The sequence below is a fragment of the Sorex fumeus genome, unplaced genomic scaffold, assembly GCF_029834395.1.
Source record: "Sorex fumeus unplaced genomic scaffold, SorFum_2.1 ptg000033l, whole genome shotgun sequence".
Lineage (NCBI taxonomy): Eukaryota > Metazoa > Chordata > Mammalia > Eulipotyphla > Soricidae > Sorex > Sorex fumeus.
Window position 1 is genome coordinate 20100914 of NW_026606090.1, and position 9150 is coordinate 20110063.

The following is a 9150-nucleotide window of genomic DNA, read 5'->3' on the forward strand; positions in this document are numbered from 1 at the left end:
CAACAAACAAAACCAATAGTGGGTATAGAGGACATAGAGGACATATAATCAGATAGATGACAGGAAAAAAATGAGATTTATTATAGAAATTGACTCACATGGTTTTGTGGGAAAAGAACCTGATTTGCAGATTCTAAATTGAAGAACCAAGAAAGCCAACATATAATTTAGTGTGAGTGTAAATGTCATAAACATTCAGTGGTGTAAATAGTTACAGTTTAAAAATATGAAACTCAGGAGTTCCAGCGGAAGTTCAAGTGCCGAGGAAGATGGACTGAATGATCTTGGAATAGAAACTAATAAGTAGGGACTGCAGAGACAGTACAGAGGGTAGCACAATTGCCTTTTATGCACCGCACCTGGGTTTGATTCCCAGCACCACCAGGTATAATTTCGGAGTGCAGAGCCAGAAGTAACTCCTGAGAATTGCCAGATGTGCCTCTTCCCCCGCCCCCCACCGAAAAAAAAAAAACCTCAGTTGAAGAAACCCAGAATAATGTTGATGAGAAGTATTTACCAAAAGATAGTAAACTGCCAAAATTCTCACCTAAATATAGGAATATTGCAAAAATTAGCTACATACACACATATGCACATACCATGTATACATATATATATAAAACAAAGGTATGTGTATATGCCTATACCATATAAACATATATATGTATAACAAAAGATATATACGTATGACAAAGAAGAGATAAATTTGTGGAGAGATTTATAGCAAATTATAAAACACTCATTTTCCAATCAAAAATTCTGTGTTGGAAGATGTGAAATTAGATAAACTCCTGGTCTCTTGAATTTTGTACTTATTTTCAGGGATAAGTATATAGTATAGGTAAAGGTAAAGTTAAAGGCCCTCCCGTTGATCGTCGATTTGCTCGAGCGGGCCCAGTAACGTCTCCATTGGAGACTTTGTTGTTACTGTGTCTGGCATATTGAATACTCTCGGTAGCTTGCCGGGCTCTCCGAGAGGGGTGGAGGAATCGAACTCGGGTCGGCCATGTTGGCCGCTTGTAAGGCGAACGCCCTACCTCTGTGCTATCGCTCCAAATATAATTATTTAAATCACTATATCACTGTTCATCGATTTTCTCGGGCAGGCACCAGTAACGTCTCCATTTGTTTTAGCCCTGAGATTTTAGCAAGTGCCACAGTGGAGAACCATCATTGTTACTGGGTTTTAGCATATCGAATACACCATGAGGAACTTGCCAGACTGCCATGTGGGCAGGATATTTGCAGTAGCCTGCCGGGTTCTCTGAGAGTGAGAACTAGACAAAAGCTTGAATTAGACAAGCTTCCAGGAGCTTGGTGTTATAGTCTCAGGATCTTGGCAATTGATGGGATTACATGGCGGCTGGGGATAGTTCGTGGGTGTAACTGTCTGCCTAATGAAAGATGGGGATGGGGGATCTGAGTGGAGGAGACCCAGTCCCGATCCAAGCAGGCTTGGTGATCTCAGACCCAAGTCCCGAACACCTGGGTTCCTCTGCCAATTCCTACATGCATGAGGCTCATCCGAGCGTGTGGATAGTGATCTTAAGCATGGCTGTGGCTGGTTACCAGAGGTCTTCAGCTGCCAGGGCTCTGCTCGGGGCAGGGAAGGAAACTCAACCCGCCCCCATACAAGGAGCCCTGGTGAGGGCAGCCAGGCACGGGGGCAGGAGGCTCTGCCTGAGAGTGATCACTGTATCACTGAAATCCCGTTGTTTCTCGATTTACTTGAGCAGGGGCCAGTAACATCTCTATTCATCCCAGCCCTAAGATTTTAGCAGCCTCTCCTTACTCATCTTTCCCAACGATTGGAGGCTCTTTCAGGGTTAGGGGAATGAGACCTGTTAGAGTTATTGCTTTTGGCACATTAAACATGCCATGGGGAGCTTGCCAGGCTCTGTCTGTGCAGGCGGGACACTCTCAGTAGCCTGCTGGGCTCTCACTAGATTTGTTGCCTACTATCTGAACCCCACCAAACATGGTGTGGTAATTATGGAAAATGTCATATAATGTGTTGTTTTGTGGCCATGCATTCCGCAAATCACAAGATTTCTTTTCCAACACAAGGTCCTGGAACTAATTTGCATGGCTTTAGAATTAGGATAGCCTGTAATCATACATTGTGAAACAACAGTAACATGTGTAGTAGTTATCTTTAGTTGTAAAAAGAGAGGAGTGCCACACAATTGTGATTTATAAAGATATAGTTACAAGTCTTACTGGGATAACTAAAATTAGCATTATGCACATTGTCACTTAATCTGGTTTCCAACCACTATATGGAAAATGAGCTTCATGTTGTGTGGATAAAGTTGTCAGGTGTTAAAATACCTATTTCTTAATTATGGTTTTCCTACCACATTGGTCATGTGGTATATAGTGAAGCTTATTACTAAAAGTTTCTATAGTGTATAGCTTTTGGGATATATTTCCTCAACAAACCCTTCTTTTTTAATTTTAAAAGGTTAAGTCCTTATTTATTGACTGTCACTTAGTCAGCTATTGTATATAATTCCATTGCCCCCCACTCCTCTTGTGACAGGCCTTTATTTACCAAATAAAACCTTCTTAATTCATGAGGGGGATGGGCCGGTGTACTGTAAAGAGTTTTTAGTCCGAGAAGTTATACATAGTGAGTCTAAGAATTTTTATCCCTGGAAGGACTTAGACAGTATCATCTCCCTTTCACTCTTCCAAGGAAAGAGAGAACAACTACCAATGGGAAGACAGTTGCAAAAGCAACATCTAGAACCAGCTTCATGCTCAGGAGAGGATGCTCTGGCCCTCCTCATGGTTCTGGGTGTTCTGCATAACCAGAGAAATGTCTCTAGTAACAAACTATAAAAATGATCCCTGAAACTATAGTCTAAGATATTTTATTAATGGAGGTCAGTAAGTATCGTCAGTCATTCAAAAAAATCACAGAGACTAAATTTACAGCAGTCAATGTGCTTGCCTTGAATATGACTGAGCTGGGTTCCATCCAGGGTACCATATGGTCCCCCAAGCCTCACCAGAAGTGATCCCTGAGCAGAGAGTCAGGAATAAATCCTGAACACCACTGGATGTGACCCCAAAACAAAAAATTTAAAATCACAAATAGCCATTCATTGTAACTCCTGAAGTCCTTTAAAGTTGAAATGTGCTGGACCCAGATGATGAAGTCATATAGAAAAGAACATTTAATAATTTATATCTCTAAAACATACTTATTTGGACAACTTTTAATGCATTGTTAATAACCGTTATATGCAGATTTTGTTTTTATAATTTTCTTATGATTCAATAGTTTGTTTCACTAATGTTATACTCTGCAGAAATCTGATTACTTTTCTTCTTTCCTTTCTTTTTTTCTTTTTGCAGTGCCAGGGATTGAACCCAAGGCCTCACATATGCAAGGCAAGTGCTCTATCAGTGAGCTACATTGCTGGCCTACAAGTTTTTTTTTTTTGTATTAGATAGTACATTCATCAAAGTTGGTATTATTTTCTAATATTTGAAGCTCTGGAATAAAACCTGAATCTGAATATTAATTTATTATGTATTAGTTGTGTATTTCTAAATATATTTCCTCATTTAAAAAGTACTCAGAAAGGGGAGGGTGATAATAATAATAATTTAATATAGTAAAAGCATCATGTTTTTCAGACTACCTATCATGTTTAAAATCTAATATATTCCTCTTCTAATACAATCCACAGTGCTATACAATTTTTCTGTGTGGTGAAAGTTCAATAAATGAAAGTTGACTTAATGAATGGAAGTATTCAAAAATACCTGAGTCATTGCACACTGAATCAGGATTACTACAGGTGTTGAATGTAGTTTCCCTCTACATTAAATTCCAATATCTTGCTTGACTGGTAAATATCAAAGTGTGGCTGTCACTTACAAAAGGTTGAAAAACTGCTTCCAATGGTGCAGAACCCTTACTTATGGCTCAGCTTTTCTTAGAGGGAGCTACTACATATGAAATGGGAGAAAAAAATTGAAGATCTTGGATATCTTTATCTATCAGAAACTTACTCAAAGCAGCGTCAATACAGAAAGTAGAATTTGCACAGAATTAATTCAAAACCCAGGATTTTCTTTGTCCTAAAAATGGGGGAAACTTGTAAGAAATGCCCTTCATCTTTACAGTCAGCATAAAGCTTCTTTTGAACTCTGATTAGTCAGGTTTTTCAGTTCCTTGCATCTTGGTCAACATAGAACAGTCTCTTATGTTTTTTTTTTCTTTTGGTGTCACACCTAGCAATGCTCAGGGGTTACTCCTGGCTCTGCACTCAGGAATTTCCCCTGGTGGTGCTCAGGGGACCATATGAGATGCTGGGAATCGAACCCAGGTTGGACGTGTGCAAGGCAAACACCCTACCTGCTGTGCTATTGCTCAAGCCCCTCTTGTGTTTTTTTTTTACCTTTCAACCTTTTCATCTTTCTAATCCTAGTTACCCCACACTGAAGAAGCTTGCTGAGGTAAGACCAGATATTCCCATTTTTGTTGGAAATACTGAAAGACCTGTATTTCGGAATCTCAAACAAAGTGATGTCCAGTTGACTAATATCAGAATAATGCCTTTTGGTGTATGGCAACAGGTAAGACATCTGGGTTCTTCCCCCCCCCCTTTTTTTTTGCTTTTTGGGTCACACCCAGATATGCACAGGGGTTATTTAAATATAGATTAATTATTTGAATGAATATAATTGGATACAAAATTGATTCCATGTTATTTTATTTTGAGAAGGGCACATTTCAAATTTTTCAAACACATATACTTTTGTTTTTCAGATCTTTTGGTCGCAACTTGTGGTGCTCTGGGGTTACTCCTGACTCTGAACTCAGAAATTATACCTGGAAGGCACCAGAGACCATATGGAATGTTAGGGATCAAATCTGGGTTGGCCATTTGCAAACCCCAACCCCTGTACTCCAGCCCCAAAGCAAATAATGTCTTGACATTTCCTATGATTATTGTGCTTCTGACAATGTATCCCTTTAGGAGTGTCAATAATATTTTTCTATATCTGGGTGGCCCCTTGTTGGGTACATGAATATGGATGACTCTTCTCTCATCTTGTCAATATATTACCTTTGTCTCACCTTTTCCTAGTTAAAAGTATTTTATTAATTATATTTATAATTATAAATATTTAATTATATTATATTTCCACTTCTTGGAAAATAAAGATATAGATAAAAGCACTTTAAAAATGCATAAAAATACATAAGTAAATAATGCCCATAAGAAGAAAGAGGGTATATAAGAGGGAAACTGTCTGCCATAGAGGCAAAGTGAGGAGTAAGACAGGAAGGGAAGGAATATTGAAGACACTGGTGCTGGAAAATGTGCACTGGAGGAAAAATGGGTATATGTGTGACCTATTGTATGACTAAAACTCAAACATGAAAGCTTTGTAAGTGTAGCTCACGAAGATTCAATAAAATTTTTAAATAAATAAATAAAATGCATATTACCTAATCTATAATGGGGAAGAAAGCGGGTTTAGTAGACTTATAGTGGAGGAACATTAGTATTTTGGTAGTGAGTATGGTATGGTAAAATTTAACTCAGAATATATATATATATATACATATTACATTCTAATAAGGCAATGCTTGTCCAGTGAAAAATTAGAGCTGGATATATTATTGAAGTATTGGACACATACCTAGTATGTGGAAGCCCTTTATTTCAGTCCTCAGCATGGGCTCCCAAATGCTGCAGGTTATCTAGAACCCTCTTGCTGCTTCATTGAAGGCCCCAGAGCTCCTCTAGCTTTGAACACTGATGTACTTGTGCAACAAATAGTCTTGCACTCACTTGGTGGGTGTCACTAAAAGAGGTTCCAACCATTACCCCAGTAATGCTAGGTGTAGTCTGCACTTAAAATGATGAAAAGACATATTCAGGTACCTGGGAAGTCCTCTATTGATGTTTTCCTATGAGTTCTGTCTAGACTTCCAGATTTTGTGACCATGATTTTATTATTTTAATTTTATTAGTTATATTAATTTTATTAGACCTCCGCCCCTCTCGGAGAGCCCGGCAAGCTACGGAGAGTATTCGATATGCCAGACACAGTAACAACAAAATCTCCAATGGAGACGTTACTGGGCCCGCTTGAGCAAATCGACGATCAACGGGAGGGCCTTTACTTTACTTTACTTTAATTTAATTTTATTAGTTAGTAAGCTCCACTACCTCCACTACTCAGCCACCACCATGCTCCAGGACGCTTACCAGATGCTTGGGCCGAGACTCACACACAAGTGAAGCCCCACAGAACCAGGTAAGTGGAACTCTGTGACCTTGGACTTCAAGCTCAATGGGACCCGGGAACAGAGAGCCTCTGCCTGCTCCCACCAATCTTCCGCGACCCAGGGATTAAACCCAGAAGCCCCACCCTACCCTGTCCTGTCTGATTCCACCGACCTCTGACCTCCTCCATTGTCCCAGGAATTACACACAGAAGACCCACCCTACTGGTACTATATAAATACCTCATCAGCAGAACTCCACTACCTCCACTACTTCCATTACCCAGCCACCACCAGGCTTCAGGACGCTTTCTGGACACATCATAAGACACTTAATACCCATCTTTTAAGATTACCACACCATATTTAATAGGGTTCAAATATGGTTTGAACCATGGGACACCTGCAAGGGTGATTAGAGGCCACCCTAAAATCCTCTATCCCTCTCGGAGAACCTCACAAGCTACCAAGAATATCCCATCTGCACGGCAGAGCCTGGCAAGCTATCCGTGGAATATCCGACATGCCAAAACCAGAAAATACAATGGGTCTCATTCCCCTGACCCTGAAAGAGCAGCGTTAAGTAGGATGAGGAAGGAAAAGCTAAAAAATCTCAAAGCTGAACAAGGCTGCCAAAACGAAATGTTGCCTACTGACCAAGTAAAAGAATGCTTGATTTTTCATTCCCCCTTTGTCCTGCTCAAAGCTGGGCAACTTCACAGTACAGGAGGTTTCAGTTTGGGGAAAATGCACCCTCGTAAATGATTTGTAAATGATGTATGAGGAACAACACAGTCTCTATGGATATGTCAAAACTGTGACAAAGCAGGCCGCTCCGACCGGTAGCACTGGGTCAAAAGGGTCACCAGGTGGCTGACCAACGGTGCATGGCTCTGTTCATTGTCCCATCCACTTTCCCACGTCCCATCCACTTTCCTTTCTTTTGGGTGGGCTGTGGAAACATACTTAAGTCTGTACCTATGCTCTGAATAAACGCACGCACACATTCATGCCATCTCCTGAATGACGGAACCCTGTGTGACTTGAGTGCTGATTTCACCCTGACGGCCCTCCCCTGGCTTGGCCCCGCAGCGCTGGATGCAGCAACGAAGGACAAAAATGACTGTCTGTACTTTCAATGCACATATGCTGACATCAGATGCATCCATCGAGGACCTAATGCATGAAAATCAAGTGTGACATCATTGGTCTGACTGAGCCGAGAAGGCATCAATCACATCATGCAGTTTTCGGCACTGGAGAAGAACTGTTTCTCAGAACATGCAACAAAAGAGGCATCGATGGTGTCAGTGTCCTTGTCAACACAAACGTGGTCATGAACATTGATTCATTCAAATGCCTAATAACCTGAATTAGATGATTACACTTGAATAGATGAGGCTGCTGGCAGTTTCTATCTTCATTGTCTACACACCAACATCCAATTATGATGAAGAAGAAATTGATAAGTTCTACATGGTGCTGGAGAAGTTATATGAAGAAGACCACAGCTTCTACAAGATTATTGTCAGTGATTTTAATGCCAAGATAGAACCAAGAAGATAAGCAGAAGAACTCCACATCAGGAGGAACACTGAGAGAGAGAGAGAGAGAGAGAGAGAGAGAGAGAGAGAGAGAGAGAGAGAGAAAGACGACTTTCTTTGAAAACTCTTGAGCTCATTCGCCAACGTGGCTTGGCACAAGCCTCAGGCAACCGCAAGCAAACATCTGAGCTCGCAAAGCAGTGCAGAGAAGTGATAAAAGAAGACCTCAAAGACAGAAGAGCAGCAGTGCTGGCAGAGGCGGCAGAAGTCGGGAAAAGCATTTGCAATGCCCTGTTGTTCTTCACTAACTGCAAGACCAAAATAACTGCCCTCCGACATCCTGATGGATCTATCACATCTTCCAGAAGGGCAATGGAGAAGATTATCCATGACTTTTACTCGGATCTCTTCGAGAGCCATGTCCACCTTCACACATACAAAATTCCAGAGGATGGACATGTCATTCCCAACGTTCTCCCCTCTGAAATCTGATGTGCCATTTCATCGGTAAAGAAGCAAACAGCAACCGGCCCAGACAAGGTCTGAACACCTGAAGAACCTGCTGTCAGTACTCATCAATACACTGGCTCGGCTCTTCACACGTTACCTGTCTGAATGCATGGTTCCATCCCAGTGAAAAACGAGCAGGACTGTACTACTGTACAAGAAGGGAGATATCCATGACATTGTCAACTATAGCCTGATCTTCCTGTTGTCTGTTGTCCACAAGTTGTTCACTGAATAGGATTGGCAGAATACTAGATGAAGGACAACCATGCAAGCAAGCTGGGTTCCCAAAAGGATTCAGCACGATGGACCATATACACATGATAACCAAGCTCATTGAGGTTTCTCAGGAGTTCAAGATGCCACTCTGTCTAATGTTCATTGATTTAAAGAAGATCTTTGATTCTGTCAAGACTGAAGCAGTCATCAAAGCCCAAACCAAACAGCGCATTCAAACTCAATGTATCAGGATCCTCCATAAGCTGTATTACTGATTTACTACCAGGATCTCACCATTCTACAAGGAAGTGAGTATTGACGTTAAGAGAGAGGTATGGCAGGGTGAAACTATTTCACCGAAACTCTTCAGTGCCACCCTCGAGAATGTCATGCGACCACTGGAATGGGAAGGAATGGGAGTGAAGATAGAAGGTTGGCAACTACACCATGTCCGCTTTGCTGATGACATCATTCTAATAACACCAAACATTAGCAAAGTGGCACAAATGCTGGCTGACTTTGACCTTGAGTGTGGAAAGGTTGGACTACAGCTGAATCTCATGAAAACAATGTTTATGAGAAATGGTCTCGTTGCTGATTTTCCATTCACTCTCAACGCACTGA

The 9150-nt window shown here is 41.1% G+C and overlaps 1 non-coding gene across 1 annotated transcript; it reads right to left on the reverse strand.

The window, feature by feature from the left end:
* Nucleotides 1-2662: 2662 nt before the first annotated feature.
* Nucleotides 2663-2869, reverse strand: LOC130026229 (small nucleolar RNA U3). The gene has a single exon (XR_008792842.1). It is a non-coding gene; the product is annotated as a small nucleolar RNA U3 (small nucleolar RNA).
* Between the last annotated feature and the right edge of the window lie 6281 nt (nt 2870-9150).